The 22,123-nt window shown below is 44.7% G+C and overlaps 1 pseudogene; it reads left to right on the forward strand.

The window, feature by feature from the left end:
• Positions 1 to 892: 892 nt before the first annotated feature.
• LOC147342141 (pregnancy-associated glycoprotein 1-like) lies at positions 893 to 8,049 on the forward strand (annotated as a pseudogene).
• Positions 8,050 to 22,123: the final 14,074 nt, after the last annotated feature.

Consider the following 22,123-nt stretch of genomic DNA (forward strand, 5'->3'; position numbering starts at 1 on the left):
GACCTACCTGAATCTGCTATCTTGGGCCCCTCAGGGTATCACTAAGACAGAAACTTCATTCTATAAACTTCTTACTACAAAATGATTTCAAACAGAACAAATATAAGAAAGAAGAGTGTCATGAACCCTATATTCCATCATTCAGCATCAATAACTACAAAACTAACCTCTTAGTCCCACAGGTTGTCATAGACCAGAGACTATGCCTCTTACCCAGAACCTAGCACACAGTTCTTCCTTGAACATTTGTAGGATGATATAAAATATCTTGTGGATGCATATGATATATCTTCCAATACTGAAACCATGCAATTGAAGTACTGCTCTGCCCTAAATCTATGATACAGAACTGACATCATGGGTGCCCCTGACGTTTGCCATTAGACCCACTACCTAAAGCCAGTTGTATGTCCCTGGGCTGCCCCTGAAGTCTTCCCTTTGCCATTTGACAACTTATCCTCCTAGCAATCTCCTCCCCAACGAAGACAGCAATGCATATCTCATGAAGTGGCTAGGAAGATGACATGAAACCAAGAATGTCAAGCATGGCCCCTAGTATCCATTTTCATGATGTTCTTAGCAGTTTTTTCTCCAAGTAGGCAAGGTTCTCCATCTTCTTAGATGTCCATGCAGATCAGTTTGATTTTCCAGCCCAGCTTCAAGGAAGAGATTACAGTTCAATTCTCTGTATTCTGAGAAGCTTCAAAGTCCACCCACCAAGGACACTGATGGAGGTAAAGATTTTATCGAGAGCTTTGTGTTTTATCAGATCTATTAGTGGCCTAAAGGGGAAAATTAGTGCAGGTCAGAGCATATATAACTAGGAGCTCCTGGTCACCACTACATGCTAGGAACCCGAACTTCTTTGAGTACCTGGAGCCAGGAAAGAAACATGAAGTGGCTTGTGCTCCTCGGGCTGGTGGCCTTCTCAGAGTGTATAGTCAAGTAAGTATGGGGACTGTAAGCAGCAGCATCTTCCTTTCTCGGATTTTCTTTTCATCTGATTATTCTTCCACCCATCAGGTTGAGAAGAGAATTGAATATTTCCCTGACAGTTTTAAATTCACTTCTTACTTATTGATAAATACCTTGCTATAGGAAGTTAGCAAGGGTCTTGGTGTAGATTAGCATGTTTGCACAACTCTTGGAGTCCAGTCATCTCATGATCTATTGAAAATGGAACTCCTTGCAATTGTTCAGTGCACAGTCAACGCAGATGTAGTTGTGGTCCTGTGGAATAGCACTTTTTCTACATTTTATTCAACATGTCCTCTTTGTTCTCTCTCTATTTCAGTATGTATATGTCTATGTCTGCATCTCTGTTTCACTGTCATTTATCTTTCCATCTCTTTGGAAGTCTCTGTGAATGTGTTTCTCTCTGTGTTGTTTTCTTTTCTTTTAAATTTCATTTGACTCATCCTTCCTTCTGAAGCCTCTGAATTTCCCTAACTTGTTCCTTATCTCCTGGATTCTTCTTTGAACTGTCTCTTCTATTTCAACTTGGAGAATGAGTGGAAAAGCTACTTGTACACTGTTTTATATCTGACAAGCAGTGTGACCACAGCCAACTCACAAACCTCTTGCATTTCAAATTCTTCCCTTGTAAAAGAGGATAGGAATCCCATTTCTACCTCCTTCCCTGAGCTTCTGTGAGAAGGATACAGTGGGATGGCAACAGAAATGCTAATGGCTGTCATTGTTGAGATTTCCTATTTATCAGGTACCTTATATCCATCACTTCACTTATCCCCAAAATATTCTATTTGGAGGGTGGGAATTATTACATTCCACCTTTTTCCCAAGGGAGAGACTGAGACCCCACATGGTCATATGGCTTACCCAAGATTACAGAACAGAACCTATTTTCAAATCTATGTATTTCCCATGGTATATGCATAAAATTCTGATAATAATGTGACACTAATAAAAATGATTGGAAAATACACAGTGCCATTACAATGACATTTATACCTTAACAGATAGAGCTAATTGTTGCTTCTCCTTTGTTTTCTTTCCCCAATGATCGGTGAAAGAATACCTCTAACAAAAGTGAACGTCATGCGAGAAACCCTCAGTGAAAAACCTTGCTGAACAATTTCCTGAAGGAATATGCTTACAGACTGCCCCAGATTTCTAACAAAATAGTGTTTGCTTAGGCAATAATTTAGACTTACCTTATTTGTGATTATTATAGCGATTACTATAACTACAAGGTATAATTTTACTTTATTTAAATTTTATGAATTTGAATGTTTTTTACACTAACTTTTCCCAATTAAGTCCACTATGAAACCAAAAAAAAATTGGCTTCTGTACCCATGAGGAACTTCCTGGATGTGAGTCTATTGGGAGGATGGTGCTCCCCCGCGCCCCCTGGTGGTGTGGACTAGCACTGGGGCTCATCTGCAGGTGGCAGATCAGACGTTAGGGCTGTGGCAGGGGCAGAAGGCAGGGACACTGGGGAACAGGGACCCGATTCCTGGAGGAGAAGGCATTCTCATCCTCCACTCTTGGTCTGTGGTCACTAGGCCCTGCAATGACCAGGTAGCAGGTAAACATCCATTTTTGTGGCAGGTAAACGTCCATTTCTGTGTCAGAAATGTGTCATTAGTTTGAGGGAGATTGTTTTCTGAACTAAGTGAGGCACTCAGTTACAGATAAAGGACGAACCATCTCTGATCAAAAGGTAAAGCCAATTTCAAAGTAATTGTGAATCCTCAGGCAGAGGAATTCAACTTCCACAAGTGTAAGAACCACAGCAGTAAAAATTTACCATACCCCTATTCTGTGTAATAGCATAAGAATCTAACTGTGATTATTTTTATTAGATTAGAAAAGAAATCATTCTGCTTTCAAGAATGCCCAGGCCAGCCTGGGAGCGAGGCAAAGAGTAAATACATGTCAAATGAAAGGGTCACCTGTGTGGTGTTGATTGGATGTGGTTTGAGGTTAGAGGGAGTGAGTGGTGTTGATCAAAGAGGACCTCCTGTAGATGGAGGTGCTCAGGTTGGGTTTGGAGAGACTAGAAAGCTTCTCAAATGAAGGCACCAGGACTTCCCTTGGGGTCCAATGGTCATGACTCTGGGCTTCGAATGCAGGAGGTACTTCTTCAATGCCTGGTCATAGATTTAATATCCTTCATGCTGTGTAGTGCAGGAAAAAATATCAAATGCAGGCACTTCTCTGAGAAAGATTGTGAACTTCATGGTGGTTGGAAAGTGATCTCAGGAGACATGTGACACCCAGAGGGAGGCAGCAGTGTGGAAATCTAGGGGAGCCAGATCTATACTAACCCACCCTTCCTGGTCCCCATAGATAGCATACGTGGGTAACATCACCACTAGAACACCCCCTCAGCAATTCCAGGTTGTTTGACATGAGCTCACCTGACTTGTGGGTGCCCTCCATCTTTTGCACCAGTCCTGCCTGTTATGAGTACAGACACCTCCCAACCCACCCATCTTTTACTTGTCTGATACCCCCCCTTTTTCATCATTGGCACCTGACACTCATCTGACAGTGTGTCTGACTTATCTGACAGTGTCACTCTCTGACATTCAACTCTTGTGTCTGCAGATACACACATTACCTTCAAGTATCGGGAGTCTTCCACCTACCAGCATACGACCAAGCCCTTTGAAATCATCTATGGATCTGGGAGAATAAAGGGATATCTTGTTTATGACACCATTCAGGTAGTGTGTAAACAGAAGCTGAGTCAGTACTGGGAATGGAGTGACCACAGCTACAAAACAGATGCAGAACCAGCTGGCAGGACCCATCCTACACTAACTCCCCTAGTGATTGGCCATCCTACCCACAGGGTCCTGTCCCTGGGCAGACAGCACCCGTGATGACATACAAACTCCCAGATTAGCTAACCCAGAGAGTACCTTGGGGTGTGGACTTGCAGCTCCTCTGCCCATGAGCAGTTCAAGGTTCATTTTGCTAGGAGCGAGAAGAGGGGGGGGAAAGCACCCACTTTTAAATTCTCAGAATGTTCTAGGCACTTTCGGGTAGTAACTGGTTTAATCCTGCAACAACCCTACACAGCAGGTACTTTGATTAGCTCATAATACAGATGAGGAAATTGAGGTGCAGACAGCAAGGGCCTTGCAGAGGTCACACATGTGGTAAGCAATGGAGCTGGGCTGGCTTTTCAGGATTGAAGTTGCCGTGGGGTATTTGGGGCAGAATCAAACTGATCTGGGGACCCTGGTGGCAGCCAAGTCCTTCCGATATCCAAGATGGAAAGAAGCAGTACAGAGATGTCAGAGGGGCCTGATAAATGAGTTCTCACTCTAGGGGGCCTTTGAGAGTCTAATAAAACTTATGACCTCCCTCCCTCAAAGTACCTGAGTAGTTCTCCTCTCTCTTTTATTCTCTTTCTCTCATAAACACTCACACAAACACACACATGTCTCCAAAAGTATATTTCCCAGGCAGTACCTTCATAGAACCCTGCAAGCAACATTGTATTTTCGGCTTCTGTCTTCCTGGGCAGATTCAGAGTCCACAGTATATTACAGTGAATTCAGTCCATTTCTGTCATCAGGTCATAGTGATGACAAAGAGAAGACTGTTCTGATCTCTACTCATATTGCCCCGAAGGGGGCACCATTGGGTCCTGTCCTGACTTTTTGTTGCCCCAACTGTACAGAAGACTTGAAGCCAATTTGACTCAAACAGATAATGTTTTTTCAGAGGGGCAGATGTTTTAAAGTCCACAACCCCTCACAAACGGAACCCAAATTCTCCTCAGCATGGTCTAACCATCTGAGGTCCACCAAAGACACAGCCCAGCCTCAGTTCTTCTCTGAGGATTTAATGACGATGCACCCCAGCCCAGTCCTAGCCCTACTTCACAAATCTGTAAGTGGGAACACTCTTCTCTCCCTCAGATTGGGAACCTTGTAAGTACTGACCAGCCGTTTGGTCTAAGCCTGGAGGAGTATGGATTTGATGGTTTACCCTTTGATGGCGTCTTGGGCTTGAACTACCCCAACAGGTCCATCATAACAGGTTCTTCACAACCTGAAGAAACAAGGTGCCATTTCTGACCCTGTCTTTTCCTTCTACTTGAGCAAGTAAGTCTGAGCTGGACAAGCCCTCTCTCCAAATTAGCTTAAGATGCTTCAGTTGCAAGAAAATTATAGAACACTTAATAAAGAAGTATCCTGAGAGATAATCTAACCCAGGAAAACTATGGCCCCAGGGCCCCACCTGGCTTCATTACTGGCCCTTATAAATAAAGTTTTATTGGAATACAACCATGCTCCTGGGTTCAAGAGCAGCAGTTTGGTGTAGGGGGTGAGTGGAGATGAAGACTAATGCAAGGTATCAGGATGTGAGTTGGAAGAAAAGGCAACAAGATTTACTGATGATTTTGAAATGTGTGGAAAGAGAGGGATGATGGAAATCTTTCCTTCCTCACTAACATTTCACTGGGAGCCCAGATCAGCTGCACAATTTGCAGGAGCCAGTGCAAAACAGAAGTGTGGGATCCAAAATGAAAGTGTGGGAATCCTTTTTCAACAAGTATTGGGATTTCAAGCCCGGGAGAGCAAAGGTCGGGTCCCCTACTGAGTGTGGGGCCCTATGGACAGCACAGGTCACAGGCTAGCAGTGCCAGCCCTGGGTGAGCTGAACTCACACCTTTAGCACTTTCAGGCCTTGATTTTTCTGGACTGAGACAAGGGGAAGCCAAAGCCTTCAGCACACTGTCTTCTGAGGGTATCTCTGAGCACTCAGGTCACAGGAGGTCCAGAACTCATCAGAAGCTTGGGTAGGTGGAGCCCAGGAAAGGTGGCCCAGCCTCTACCCTCCTCTGTGCCACTCATTATCCAGTAACTGACCTTGGTCTAGTTCACAGTTGTTCATAGCCTCAATTTCTACATCTGTAAATAGGGACATCATCAGGGCCTTGATGGGTGGACAAGCACAGTCCTGACAGTGCTGTTGTTACTGTCGTCCAAGGATCACTCTCTTCCTTCTTTCTACAGATGCAGGGTGAACAGCAGCATGCTGATGTTGGGTGGCAGGGACAAAGCCTACTATAAGGGACAGCTCAACTGGATACCATTGTCCCGAGTAGGTGACTGGCATATAAACATAGACCAGTAAGCTTCTCCCTCTGAGGGTCACCCCAAGTGATGCTCCCACATCAGTACATGGACACAAAGCAGACACACACAAATACACTCACAGACATACACCAGACATATACACCATCCACAGTGACACATACAGACACACAGACACACACAAACACAAAGGCGGGCACATATAAACACATAAGCAGATACATACAAACACACACACAGACATACATTGCATAAGCAGACAGACACACAAGCAAACACACAGAGCCACATACAAATACACACACAAACACAGAAACACACAGATACAAAAACCACCCATGGATTCATAATTGCCCCAGGCCTCCTGACCAGGGCTCTGTCCAGGGTTCTTAACAGGGTCCATAAAGGCCTGTGCAGCTGGGGGAGGGCTTCACCCCTGAGTGTGAGGTGGGGAACATGGTTAGAGGACCCTACAGTGTGGTGAAAAGAGAATCAGGGAGAATTTCCTAAGCCTGAACAGAGCTGTGATAAGATGACCAACTGTCCATGTTTACACAGGACTAAGGAAGCTCTCAGTTCATATAAATGTCAATTTAAACATAGGGAACATCCTGAACAAATGAGGGAAAACCGGTCTCCTTAGGGAGAAGCTAGACAGTAGTGGAGAGAGGTTGACCACAGTCTTGAAATCTGAAAGTGACTCATAATAAGACACCCCACTTAACCTAGCTACCTATTGTTTATCCTAAGCATACAGTGGAGAAGCTGCTGTAACTGAGAGAACAGGAAGGTGGGATCTAGGAATGGCTTGAGAACAAGGGGCAATAATTGATGAGATTCTGTGTAGTATCCTCAGACAAATGCTGACCTGTCCTTTGGAGGTCCCCTGGGCTACTCAGATATCGCCTGGCCAGGGCATCAGTGTCTGAGCTGGGTGAGTAAGCAGTGCTGGAGATACCCTTTCCCAGGGAAGCCGGTCTCCCCCACCCCATGAGAATCTGCTGCTTCAGGGAACCTCCATCTTCACTGTGTATTTGACCCATTTTTGTTCGACACCAGATACAGCTCTCTGGATGGTCCTCATTCATTATTTTCACAGTCTTCATTCACTCATTCAACAGACAAGCATTGTGCATCCACTCTGAGCCAGGCACTTCAGGGATGTGATGAGAAAAAAACTTGCCCTCACATCTGAGAAGGCAAATGTACAAGAAATGCCTCACAGACATAGTGAATTGTCACATTGGTACATGCTAGACATGAAGAAGGGTCTACAGAGAATGACCAAGACAGGCGACTAATGTACACCGAGGAAAAGACTTCACTGAAACCATGACAGTTAAGCTGGAATCTGGAAGAGGAGAAGAAATTTGCTAGTCAAAGGGGACGTGGGTCTTCTAGGAAGGAAGGACAGCTGTGTCAAGGTACAAAAGAGCCTGATGTATTCAAATATTGCATTCAAGGATGTCAAGGAAGGTGTCATGTCGAGAGCAAAGTAAAAGAGTCAGGGAAAGAGATGTTGCCTTGCATCTCTGAAGGGCTGTTCAGGAGACAGGAAGGGGGCAGCTCTGGGGAGACTCAGAGTTACCTTGATGATCTTTTTGTTCCACTGTCTCTCAGCATCTCCATGAAAGGAAAGCTTATTGGTTGTTCTGGCGGCTGCGAGGCCCTTGTGGACACTGGGACATCACTGATCAACGACCCAACAAGACTGGTCACTAACATTCAGAGGCTCATCTGTGCCATGCCCCTGGGTCCCAAGGTGAAGGGTCATGCCACAGGGTCACTCCCAGTCTCCACACACAACAAGGATCTCCAGGGCCAACCTCTCTCCCTCTCTCTCTAACAGCACTACATTTCGTGTTCTACCATCAATACCCTGCCCTCTATTATCTTCACCATCAACGGCATCAACTACCCACTGCCAGCTCAAGCCTACATCCTCAAGATGAGGAGACAACCCTGAGGGTTGGTTCTCAAATAGGAACTTGCAGAAACCCTTGAGTTGGTTCAGGGAGGAAGGCACCCTCTGCAGGCCATGTCACACCATGGCAGATGATCCTGAGCCCCTGTAGCTGGGCTAGTGCCTCCCACAAAACCAACCACTTGAGAGTAAAGGTCAGTCTGGGGCACTGATCTTCCTGAAATAGACATGGAGACACCACCCCATGCTGGCCTGGTATGAATCACAAGAAGAGGGGAACACTAACGACCTCAGCCTCAGAGAACTTCTGTTCAATCAGAACCCTCAGATGCATGAACACAGAAAGTCAGCTCTAGCAATCCCTGAAATAGGCCATGTGACAAGGAGAATGGCTGGGGATAGTCCCAGTGTGCTATCCCACTAGAGGGATTAACAGTCTCCCTTCCCTTCTCAAAGTTTTCCTTGTTTGGATGATAAATTACATAGTTACCCTAGTCTCAGCTGCTTCTTTCTGTTGCTATGCCCATGTGCCCCCTTTGTGAGTTGGGATACCTAAGCCCTCTGTGGGTAAGTTGGATGCTAAGGTGACTAAAGGGTGCACAGTGTCTGTACAGCCCTGACACAGGGTGGAGGCTTCATGTCAGCTCCCTGTGGGAGTTCAGAGTAGGCTGATGGGCTCAAAGAAGGCTTTGAGGAAGAAAGGGAATTTCAGTAATTCTAACCCCGCAGACTCATAGCACAATAAGGGGGCTTGCTTGTCTATAGGCAAATCTACACTGGATTTCATGCAAATGGCACCAGAGGTGCTCTGCAAAGGAGCACTGGGGACTTACTAGGGATGATGAGGGCTACAGACCGACCAGTGTGGGTGGAGCATGAGAGTGAATCACCCAGTCATTCCTGGAGTGGCCAAAGAAGGTTAGTGTGGCTCCAAGGAGTTTTCCCAGAGGGCCTGAGTGAAGACTTAAAGAACATGTTGTGAAAATCGCTATTAATGTATTTAACATGCATAACCAGCAATGAGCTACTGTATAGCACAGGGAAATCTGCTCAATGTTAGGTGGCAGCCGGGATGGGAGGGGTATCTTTGGGACAAGGATACATGTATATGTATGACTGAGTCACTTCATCACCCACCTGAAACTCAGAATATTGTTAACACATATACTCGAATATAAAAATGAAGGTTTTTAATAAAGAACAGGTTGTGGGGACGAAGAAGAACCGGCAATCTCTGCAACGAAAACAAGAATCAGGAGTCAGTAGGAAAGAAACAAGAGAGTATGAAGAGAACTATGGGACACTCTCGTTTTTTTCTAAAAAATTTGTATTGAAGTATGACTAATCTTCAATGTTGCCTTAAGTTCTGCTGCACAGCAAACTGACTCAGTTATACACATACAAAAATATTTTTTTTCTTATTCTTTTTCATTACAGTTTGTCACTGGATATTGAATATATTTCCATGTGCTCTCAGTAGGACTTTGTTGTTTATCATTCCTCTGTATATTACTTTGCGTCTGATAATCCCCTACTCCCTGTCCTCCCCTCATCCACACCCTTCCTTCTGGCAACCACATGTTTTGGCCCTTTTTGTTTTGGATGAACCGTCAAATCCCCAGCTGCTGAGAAAATCACCTGATACTTACCAAAAGAGGTAATAAAACAAAGAAGTGTGCCGAGCCTGGATACTGGGGGGAGTTGCAGGTAAGGGCTCAGGCTGACTGGTCTCTCTGACTCCCCTAGGATTCTCAAGGCGGCTGCTTTAGCACCTTTAAAGGAGGCGCAGAAATTTTTAAACATGCAGAGACCTGAGTCCTGGGTGACGTCTTCCTGAGGCTGTATTTCTCAGTTTATGATTGAGGAAATAACAGGATTGGCCTGGCTCAGGCAGCGTAATTGCTTGGACTGGTTTAGGAATCAATCAGGCTGCTCCAAACACACACTGGCTCACACTTAAGGCACTCTTGCCCAGGGATGCTGGTGAACTGCATTTGGTGCTCTGCAAACCCTATTCTCAGTAAAGAATAAAAGGTTTCACTCTTAATGGTGCTAAAACAAATGGGTGCCTCTGTTTGTGTCTGGGAGGTGCATAATGATCAAGAAGGATCTGGTACAAAGTCTGAGGCACACTTGAGAGGAGCCCAACTCCAACTGGCTTCAGAGAAAGGGGGAACTTATTGGATGGATTCTGGGGATCTGGGACATAGGAACCTGAGCAGATCCAAAGATCTCAGTGACTGGGCCCAAGAAATCAAAAGTCATTGGTTTTCTCCTTTTCATCCTCGCTCTTTCCCCTCTCTCTTCTTTGACTGTCTTAGCCTGACAGCTTTCTTCCCTAAGGCTTCTACACCTACTGAGGAACTCCAGAGCTATCTGCCCTAGGGTTTTATATCCTGAAGTCATCTAACCCATAAGAAAAGAAGCTCAGAGATATCAGGATTCTAGGGAGTGCTCTGAATGGCCCACCTCAGATCACATGTCCAACTGGAGACCAACCATCCTGGCAGTGCCATGGGGTGCTATGAGTGGCTTTACATGGTCATGTGGCCCTGACCCAGCAGCAAACATGATTGTCAATTTCCTGCAGAACCACATGACTGGAGCTGGGTAGTTGTAGCCTCAAAGATAGTGGCTGGGGGATGGTCTAGACCATGGAAGAGTTTATGACTCTTCCACCACCAACTCCACCATCTCCTCAATCAGAGAAATTATAAGGGGTAATGAAAATATTCTAGTCATCCCATCTCAGGTGAACATTGGCAGTGGGCTTCTGCTCCAGGGGTTCTGTGTGAGTCCATCATACTGAAAGTGTTTGCTTTTGTCCCCACACCCCAGTCACCAGCCCTCTGCCACACACGCTTGCTGTGTCCTGTCCAGTCCCACTTGGCAAGTGATGGCCCCTGTGGATCCCTGAGCCATCCTCCTCCTGCAGGGCTCAAATGCCCCTTCCTTGGCCTCCAACTCTGCTGGGGAGAATGTAACTCGTATATCGGGGCACCCAGGGTACACAGAAGCTTCAGCCTTTCTGAGCTTCCTCCAAGGGTGGTGCTACAAACCATTTGGTTAGAGCTGCCATGGTTAGGCACTTTTGGAGTGGAAGCATCAGTTCTTCCCACCTGAACACCCTCGACAGAGACCTCATCTGGGGCAGCAGGGGTCAGAGATTGATTACCTTTAGGACTGACTAGTTTCATTTCCTTGCTCTATAAGGGACTCTCAAGAATCTTCTCCAGCACCACTATTCAAAAACACCAATTCTTAGGTGCTCCCCATTCTATAATCTCACATCTGTATAAGACTACTGGAAAAAGCCATGGCTATGACACTACAGACCTTTGTCAGCCAAGTGATGTCTCTGCTTTTTAATACACTGTCCAGGTTTGTCATAGCTTTACTTCCAAGGAGCAAGTGTCTTTTAATTTCATGGCTGTGGTCAAGGCCCATTGTGATTTTGGAGCCCAAGAAAATAAAATCTGCCACTGTTTCCACTGTTCTTCCATCTACTATCATTAAATGCTGGGGCTGAGTGCCATGATCTTAGTTTTTTGAATGTTGAGTTTTTAAGGCAGCTTTTTCCTTTTCTCTTTCACCCTCATCAAGAGGCTCTTTAGTTCCTCTTCCCCTTCTGTCATTAGGGTGGTAACATCTTCATATCTGCTGTTGTTATTTCCCCTAGCAATCTTGATTCCAGCTTGGATTATCCAGCCCAGCACTTTGAATGATGTGTCCTCAGTTCAGTTCAGTGACTCATTTGTGTCTGACTCTTTGCAACCCCATGAACTGAAGCACTCCATGCTTGCCTGTCCATCACCAACTCCTGGAACCTACTAAAACTCATGTCCATCAAGTCACTGATGCTATCCAACTGTCTCATCCTCTGTCATCCCCTTCTCCTCCTGCCTTCACTCTTTCCCAGCATCAGGGTCTTTTCCAATGAATCAGTTATTCCCGTCATGTGGCCAAAATATTGGAGTTTCAGTATCAACATCAGTCCTTCCAATGAATATTCAGGATTGATTACATTTAGGAATGACTAGCTGGTCTCTTTGCAGTCCAAGGGACTCTCAAGAGTCTTCTCCCACACCACAGTTCAAAAGCATCAATTTTTCAGTGCTCAGCCTTTTTTATAGTCTATCTCTCACATTCACACATGATTACCAGAAAAACCATAGTTTTGACTAGACAGACCTTTGTCGGCAATGTAATGTCTCTGCTTTTTAATATGCTGTCTAGGTTGGTCATAGCTTTTCTTTCAAGGGGTTCAGTTCAGTTCAGTAGCTCAGTCGTGTCCGACTCTTCACGAGCCCATGAATCGCAGCACGCCAGGCCTCCCTGTCCATCACCAACTCACAGAGTTCACTCAGACTCACGTCCATCGAGTCAGTGATGCCATCCAGCCATCTCATCCTCTGTCGTCCCCTTCTCCTCCTGCCCCCAATCCCTCCCAGTATCAGAGTCTTTTCCAATGAGTCAACTCTTCACATCAGGTGGCCAAAGTACTGGAGTTTCAGCTTCAGAATCATTCCCACCAAAGAAATCCCAGGGCTGATCTCCTTCAGAATGGACTGGTTGGATGTCCTTGCAGTCCAAGGGACTCTCAAGAGTCTTCTCCAACACCACAGTTTAAGAGCATCAATTCTTTGGTGCTCAGTCTTCTTCACAGTCCAACTCTAACATCCATACATGACCACAGGAAAAATCATAGCCTTGACTAGATGGACCTTTGTTGGCAAAGTAATGTCTCTGCTTTTGAATATGCTATCTAGGTTGGTCATAACTTTCCTTCCAAGGAGTAAGTGTCTTTTAATTTCATGGCTGCAGTCACCATCTGCAGTGATTTTGGAGCCAAAAGAAAATAAAGTCTGACACCGTTTCCACTGTTTCCCCATCTATTTCCCATGAAGTGATGGGACTGGATGCCATGATCTTCATTTTCTGAATGTTGAGCCTTAAGCCAACTTTTTCACTCTCCACTTTCATTTTCATCAAGAGGCTTTTTAAGTCCTCCTCACTTTCTGCCATAAGGGTGGTGTCATCTGCATATCTGAGGTTATTGATATTTCTCCCAGCAATCTTGATTCCAGCTTGTGTTTCTTCTAGTCCAGAGTCTCTCATGATGTACTCTGCATATAAGTTAAATAAGCAGGGTGACAATATACAGCCTTGACATACTCCTTTTCCTATTTGGAACCAGTCTGTTGTTCCATGTCCAGTTCTAACTGTTGCTTCCTGACCTGCATACAAATTTCTCAAGAGGCAGATCAGGTGGTCTGGTATTCCCATAGGCTGGCACAGAAAACAAAAAAAAAAAAAAACACAGGCACAGATAAACATGCATAGTCAGGCAGAGACACACAAGCATACACACAGAGCCACATAGGAATACACACACAAATAAACACACAAACACAAAGATACACAAACCATCTGTGGATCCATAATCACTCCAAGCCTCCTGACCAGGGCTTTGAGCAGGGTCCTTCACAGGGTCCAGAGAGGTCTGTGCAGCTGGGGAAGAACTGCACCCCTGAGTGTGAGGTGGGGAGCATGGTTAGAGGACCCTACAGTGTGGTGAAAAAAGGATTAGGGAGAATTTCCTCAGCCCAAACAGTTATGATAAGATGATCAATTGTCCAGAGCTACATGGGACCAAGGAAGTGTTCAGTACATATAAATATCAGTTTAAAAACAGGGAAAGTCCTGAACAAATGGGGAAAACTGGTCTCCTTAGGGAGAAGCTAGCCAGCAATGGAAAGAGGTTGGCCACAGTCCTGAGACCTTAAAGCAACTCATAATAAAAAACACCCCACATAACCACAGCTACTTATTGCCTCCCTCAGGCACCCAGTGCAGAAGGTGCTGACTGAGAGAATCAGGAAGGTGGGATACAGAAATGACTTGAGGACAAGGGGCAATAATGGATGGGTTTCTGTGTAATACCCTCAGACAAATGCTGACCTGTCCTTTGGAGGTCCCCTGGACTAGTCAGTTATCACCTGGCCAGGGCCTCAGTGTCTGAGCTGGGTAAATGAACAGTGCTGGGAGACACCCTCTCCCAGGACAGCCAGTCTTCCCCATCCCTATTAGAATCTGCTGCCCCTGGGAACCTCCATCTTCACTGTGTGTTTGACCCATTTTTGTTTGACACTGGATACAGCTCTCTGGATGATCCTCATTCATTATTTTCACAGTCTTTGTTCACTCATTTAACAGACAAACACTGTGCATCCATTATTTGCCAGGCATTTTAGTGAGGCAATGAGAATAAAACTTTCCTTCACATCTAAGAAGGCAGATGTACAAGAAATGACTCGGTCACATAGTGAATTGTCACTTAGGTCTAGCATATACCTAAGTTTATGTGGGTATACAGAGGGTTTACAGAGAGTGACCAAAACAGGAGCCTGATACACACTGTGGATATACATCCACAAACCATGACAGTTAAGCTGGAATCTGGAAGATGAGAAGAAATTAGCTACTCAAAGGTGAGGAGGGTCTTCCAGGAAGGAAGACCAGCTTGTGTCAAGGTACTAAAGAGCCTGGTGTATTCAAATACTGTATTCAAGGATGTCAAGGAAGGTGCTGTGATCAGAGCAAAGGTAAAGTCAAGGCAAGAGATGAAGAGATGTTCAGGAAACAGTCTGGGAGGAGGCAATTCTGGGGAGATTCAGAGAAACCTTGACACCTGCTTTGTCCTGATGTCTCAGCATCTCCATGAAAAGTAAGGTTATTGCTTGTTTTGGAGGATGTCATGCCATTGTGGACACTGTGACATCACTGATCTTCAGACCAACAACGCTGGTAATAATATCCAGAAGCTCATCGGGGCCACACCACGGGGTTCCAAGGAGAAGGGTCACGCCAATGGGTCACTCCCAGTCTTCACACACAACAAGGATCTCCAGGGCCAACCTCTCTCCCTCTCTCACTAACAGCACTACATTTCATGTTTTACCATCAATACCCTGCCCTCTATTATCTTCACCATCAACGGCATCAAGTATCCAGTGCCAGCTCAAGCCTACATCCTCAAGGTGAGGGGACAACCCTGAGGGTTGGTTCTCAAATAGGAATTTGCAGGAACCCTTGGGCTACTGCTGGAAGGAGGCTTCCCTCTGCAGGCCATGTCACACCATTGCAGATGCTGCTGAGCCCTGTGGCTGGGCCAGTGCCTGCCAGAAAAAAAAAAAAAAAAAACACTTGAGAGTAAAGGGACGTCTGGGACACTGATCATCCTGAAATAAATGTGGAGACACCACCCGATGCTGGCATGGTGGAAGTCACAAAGAGAGGGGAACACTAAGGTCCTCAGTCCTCAAAGAGCTTCTATTCAATCAGAGCCCTCAGATGCATGAACACAGAATGTCAGCTCTAGCAGTCCCTGAAATAAGCCATGTGACAAGGAGATGGCTGCAGACAGTCCCAGTGTGCTGTCCCAGCATAAATTAACACTCTCCCTTCCCTTCTCAAAGTTTTCCTGGTTTGAATGATAAGTTACTTGGTTACCTTAGTTCTTGGCTGCAACTTCCCCTTGCTAAGCCCAGTTCCCCCTCTGTGAGTTAGAGTACAAGTCCCCTCGGTGGGAAAGTTGGATGCTAAGGTGAATAAAGGGTGCACAGTGACTGCTCAGCCCCGGCACAGGGTGGAGGCTTCATGTCAGCTCCCAGTGGGAGTTCAGATCAGGCTGATGGGCTCAAAGAAGGCTTTGAGGAAGAGAGGGAATTTCAGTAATTCTAACCCCGCAGTTCATGGAGCCATAAGGAGACCTGCTTGGGTCTAGGCTAATTTACACTGGATTCCATGGAAATGGCATCCCAAGGTCCTCTCAAATGGGCCTTGGGAGCAGATTAGTGGTGATGAGTATTACAGACCAACCGGTGTGGGTGGAGCACCAGAGCAATTCATGCATCCAAGCCTGGAGTGGCCAAAGAGGGTGAGTGTGGGTCCAAGGAATCTCCCCAGAGGGCCTGAGCAAAGTCTTAAAGAATGTGTTATGAGCACTGCTATGAATGTATTTAAGGTGGATAACAAACAACAAGCTACTGAGTAGTACAGGGAACTCTGCTCAATGTTATGTGGCAGCCTGGATGGGAGGGGTGTCTTTGGAACAAGAATACATGGATACGATGACTGACTCCCTTTACTGTCCACCTGAAACCCAAAATATTGTTAATTAGCTATACTCCAAAACAAAATTAAAAGTTAAAAAAAAAAAAAAAGATTGTGGGGATTCAGGAGAAGAACTGGCATTCTCTGGGGAGAAAACAAGGGCCAGGATTCAGAAGTAAAGAAACAGAGTGTGAGGAGAAACATGGGACACTCTTGTTCTTTTCTAAAAAAATTGTATTGAAGTATGGCTGATCTTCAGTGTTGCCTTAAGTTCTGTTGCACAGCAAACTGACTCAGTTACACACATACAAAAATATATATTCTTTTTCTTATTCTTTTCATTACAGTTCATCAAAGAATATTGAATATAGTTCCCTGTGCTATACATTAGGACTTAGTTGTTTATCCAGTCCTCTGTATATTGCTTTGCTTCTGATAATCCCAAATTTCTCATCCTCTCATCCCCAACTCCACTACTATATGACAACCACATGTCTTGGCCCTTTTCATTTTTGGATGAACCCTCACGTCCCCAGCTGCTGAGAAAACCACCTGATACTTTACCAAAAGAGGGAAATAAAACCAAGAAGTGTGGCAGGTATGGATATTGAGGGCAGTTGCAGGTAAGGGCTCAGGCTGACTGGTGTGTGTCTCTGACTCCCCCAGGATTCTCGAGGCCACTGCTTTAGCACCTTTCAAACAGAAGCAAAAGATATTAAGAAGAGGTGGCAAGAGTATACAGAAGAACTGTACAAAAAAGATCTTCACGACCAAGATAATCACAATGGTGTGATCACTCACCTAGAGCCAGACATCCTGGAATGTGAAGTCAAATGGGCCTTAGAAAGCATTACTATGAACAAAGCCAGTGGAAGTGATGGAATTTCAGTTGAGCTATTTCAAATCCTGGAAGATGATGCTGTGAAAGTGCTGCACTCAATGTGCCAGCAAATTTGGAAAACTCAGCAGTGGCCACCGGACTGGAAAAGGTCAGTTTTCATTCCAATCCCAAAGAAAGCCAATGCCAAAGAATGCTCAAACTACTGTACAATTGCACTCATCTCACAGGCTAGTAAAATAATGCTCAAAATTCTCCAAGCCAGGCTTCAGAAATACGTGAACCATGAACTTCCAGATGTTCAAGCTGGTTTTAGAAAAGGCAGAGGAACCAGAGATCAAATTGCCAACATCCGTTGGGATCATTGAAAAAGCAAGAGAGTTCCAGAAAAACATCTATTTCTGCTTTATTGACTATGTCAAAGGCTTTGACTGTGTGGATCACAATAAACTGTGGAAAATTCTGAAAGAGATGGGAATACCAGACTACCTGACCTGCCTCTTGAGAACCTATATGCAGGTCAGGAAGCAACAGTTAGAACTGGACATGGAACAACAGACTGGTTTCAAATAGGAAAAGGAGTACGTCAAGGCTGTATATTGTCACCCTGCTTATTTAACTTATATGCAGAGTACATCATGAGAAATGCTGGGCTGGAAGAAGCACAAGCTGGAATCAAGATTGCCAGGATAAATATCAATAATGTCAGATATGCAGATGACACCACCCTTATGTCAGAAAGTGAAGAGGAACTAAAAAGCCTCTTGATGAAAGTGAAAGAGGAGAGTGAAAAAGTTGGCTTAAAGCTCAACATTCAGAAAACTACGATCATAGCATCTGATCACGTCACTTCATGGCAAATAGATGGGGAAACAGTGGAAACAGTGTGAGACTTTATTTTGCGGGGCTCCAAAATCATTGCAGATGGTGATTGCAGCCATGAAATTAAAAGACACTTACTTCTTGGAAGGAAAGTTATGATCAACCTAGACAGCATATTCAAAAGCAGAGACATTACTTTGCCAACAAAGGCCCGTCTAGTCAAGGCTATGGTTTTTCCAGTAGTCACGTATGGATGGGAGAGTTGGACTGTGAAGAAAGCTGAGTGCTAAAGAATTGATGCTTTTGAACTGTGGTGTTGGAAAAGACTCTTGAGAGTCCCTTGAACTGCAAGGAGATCCAACCAGTCCATTCTAAAGGAGATCCGTCCTGGATGTTCTTTGGAAGGACTGATGCTAAAGCTGAAACTCCAATACTTTGGCCACCTCATGTGAAGAGTTGACTCATTGGAAAAGTCTCTGATGCTCGGAGGGATTGGGGGCAGGAGAAGAAGCGGAGGACAGAGAATAAGATGGGTGGATGGCATCACCAACTCGATGGACATGAGTTTGGGTGAACTCCAGGAGTTGGTGATGGACAGGGAGTCCTGGCGTGCTGCAATTCATGAGGTTGCAAAGAGTCGGACACAACTGAGTGACTGAACTGAACTGAACTGAAGGGGGCACAGAGGAAGATAACAACTCAGAGACCTGGATCCTGGGTGACGTCTTCCTGAGGCTGTATTTCTCTGTTTATGATTGAGGAAATGACAGAATTGGCCTAGTTCAGGCAGTGTAAATGCTTGGACTGGTTCAAGAATTAATCAGGCTGCTCCTAAAACACACTTGCTCACACTTAGGGAACTCCTGCCCAGGAATGATGGTGAACTGCATTTGGTGCTCTGCAAACCCTATTCTCAGTAAAGAATAAAGGGTTTCACTCCTAATGGTGTTAAAATAAATGGGTGTCTCAGTTTGGCTCTGGGATGTATAATGCATAATGATCATGAAGGATCTGGTACCAAGTCTGAATCATGAATGAGAGGAGTCCAACTCCAACTGGCTTCAAAGAAAGGGGGTACTTATTGGAAGGATTCTGGGGATCTGAGACACAGGAACCAGAGCAGATCCAAAGATCTCAGTGAGTGGACCCAACAAATCAGAAGTCATCAGTTCTCTCTTTCTCATCCTCACTCTTTCCCCACTCTCTTCATTGTCTTAGCCTGACAGCTTTGTTCCTTAAGGCTTCTATACCTAGTGAGGGAATCCAAAGCTACCTGCCTTAGGGTTTTATATCCCTAAGGCATCTAACCTGTAAGGAAAGAAGCTCAGAGACATCATGGTTCAAGGGAGTGCTCTGAATGGCCCACCACAGATCACATGTCCAGCTGGAGGTCAACCATACTGGCAGTGCCATGGGGTCCTATGAGTGGCTTTACATGGTTATGTAGCCCTGATCCAGTAGCAATCATGATTGTCAGTTTCCTGCAGAACCACATGAGTGGAGCTGGGTAGATGGAGCTGGGTAGATGTAGCCTCAAAGATAGTGGCTAGGGGATGGTCTAGACCATGAAAGAGTTTATGACTCTTCCACCACCAACTCCACCACCTCCTTAATCAGAGGGATTATAAGGGGTAATGAAAATATTCAATCATCACATCTCAGATGAACATTGGCAGTGGGCTTCTGCTCCAGGGACTCTAGGTGAGCTTTTTCATACTAAGAGGGTTCTTTTTTGTCCCCCCACCCAAGTCACCAGCTCTCTGCCACACACACCTGCTGTGTCCTTTCCAGTTTCACTTGGCAAGTGACGGCCCCTGTGGATCCCTGAGCCATTATCCTCCTCCAGGGCCCAGAATGCGCCTTCTTTGGTCTCCAACTCTGATGGGGAGACTGCAACTCAAGAATTAGGGGACTCAGGGTCTGCAGAATCTTAAACCTTTCTCAACTTCCTCCAGGGGTAGTACTACAAAACATTTGGTTCGAATTGCCATGGTTAGGCAGTTTTGGAGTGGAAGCATCAGTTCTTTCCACATGAACACCTTCAGTAGAGGCCTAAGATGGTACAGCAGGGGTCACAGTTTGATTTCCTTTAGGACTGACTGGTTTGATTTCATTGCTGTACAAGGGATTCTCAAGAATCTTCTCCAGCACCACTATTCAAAAACATCAATTCTTAGGTGTTCCCCATTCTTTATAGTCCAAATCTCACATCTGTACAAGACTACAGGAAAAGCCATAGCTTTGACACTACAGACTTTTGTCAGCCAAGTGATGTCTCTGCTTTTTAATACACTGTCCAGGTTTGTCATAGCTTTACTTCCAAGGAGCAAGTGTCTTTTAATTTCATGGCTGTAGTCAAGGTCCATTGTGATTTTGGAGCCCAAGAAAATAAAATCTGCCACTGTTTCCACTTTTCTTGCACCTATTTGCCATGAAGTGACGGGACTGAGTGTCATGATCTTAGTTTTTTGAATGTTGACTTTTAAGGCAGACTTTTCCTCTTCTCTTTCACCCTCATCAAGAGGTTCTTTAGTTCCTCTTCCTTTTCTGCCATTAGGGTGGTAACATCTTCATATATCTGCTGTTGTTATTTCTCCCAGTAATCTTGATTCCTGCTTGGGATTATCCAGCCCAGCATGTTGAATGATGTGTCTTACTTATAGGTTAAATAAGCAGAGTAACAATATATACCTTCTTGTGCTCATTTCCCAATTTTGAATCATTCAGCTGTTCCACCTGGCTCTGTCACTTTTTAAACTGCATATAGATTTTTCAAGAGACAGATACGGTGATCTGGGACTACCATTTCTTTAAGACTATTCCACAGTTGGTTGTGGTCCACACAATGAAAGGCTTTAGTATAGTCAGTGAAGCAGATGCAAATGTTTTTGTGTTTTGTTTTGTTTTGTTTTGTTTTCTGGAATTCCCTTATTCTCTGTATGATTCAGTGGATGTTGGCAATTTGAACTCTGGTACCTCCACCTTTTCTAATTCCAACTTCTACATCTGGAATCTGTCAGTTCGTGTACTGTTGAAGCTTAGTTTGATGAATTTTGAGCATTACCTTCTAGCATGTGAGATGAGTGCAGTTTTTGATAGTTTAAATATTCTTTGGAATTGCCCTTCTTAGGAATTGGAATGAACACTGACATTTTCCAGTCCTGTGGCCACTGCTGAGTTTTCCAAATTTGCTGATGTATTGAGTGCAGCACTTTTACAGCATCAGCTCTTAGGACTTATAGCAGCTCAGCTGGAATTCCATCACTTCCACTAACTAATATTTCCTTAGGCCAATTGACTTCATACTCCAGGATGTCTTGCTTTACATAAGTGACCCCAACATCATGCCTATCCAGGTCATTGTGACCTTTTTTGTAAAATTCTGTGTATTGCTAACCTCCTCTTAATCTCTCCTGCTTCTGTTACATCCTTGCCTTTTCTGTCCTTTATTGTGTCCATCATTGCATGAAATGTTCCTATGGTATCTCCAATTTTATTGAAGAGATATACAGTCTTTACAATACTACTGTTATTCTCTATTCTTTCCAGTGTTCACTTAAGATTTTCTTATCTCTGCTTACTATTCTCTGGAAATCTACATTCCATTGGGTATATCTTTCCCTTTCTCATTTGACTTTGGCTTCTCTTTGCTCAGCTGTTTGTAAGGCCTCCTCAGACAACCACTTTGACTTCTGGCATTTCTTTTTCTTGGGGGTGGTTTTGGTCACCACCTCCTGTATAATGTTAGGAAACTTCATCCATAGTTCTTCAGGCACTCTGCCTACCAGATCTAATCCCTTGAATCTATTTGTCACCTCCACTGTATAATCATAAGGTGTTCGATTGAGGTCATAGCTGAATGTTCTAGTAGTTTTCCTTAGTTTCTTCCATTTAAGTCTGAATATTGCTTACTTCTGCCTAAACAATTAGTGATAGATCATGACCCTTCACCCCCGGTGGGTGCAGAGCAAAAATACACAATTTGAGGACCGTTGTTGCCCTGGGTTTGTGCTTGACTTTATACGTGCTTAGCTGTGTGACCTTGATCAAGTCCCTTAACCTCAGTTTCCTCATCTGGAATATGAGCATCATGATGATAATTCCACCTTTGAGATTGCATGTGTGCCTGCAAGGAGCAAGTGGCCCTAAGAGGACTTTCTGAATTCCTGATTCTGGATCAAATATGAATTATTATGCATCCTGGGAGGAGGCAATCTTCTGCTCAGAGGTTATGGCTGCCACCCCCAAGGCTAAATATTGAGTCAAGCAAAATCACATCTATTTTTGAATGATGACACAGAACTCTGACTGAGCCGATGTTTCTGTTTTTCATGCTGAAAC

Source organism: Bos grunniens, chromosome 29 (genome assembly GCF_055505025.1).
Source record: "Bos grunniens cultivar Pamir isolate PY7600 chromosome 29, Bosgru_T2T1.0, whole genome shotgun sequence".
NCBI classification, from domain to species: Eukaryota; Metazoa; Chordata; class Mammalia; order Artiodactyla; family Bovidae; genus Bos; species Bos grunniens.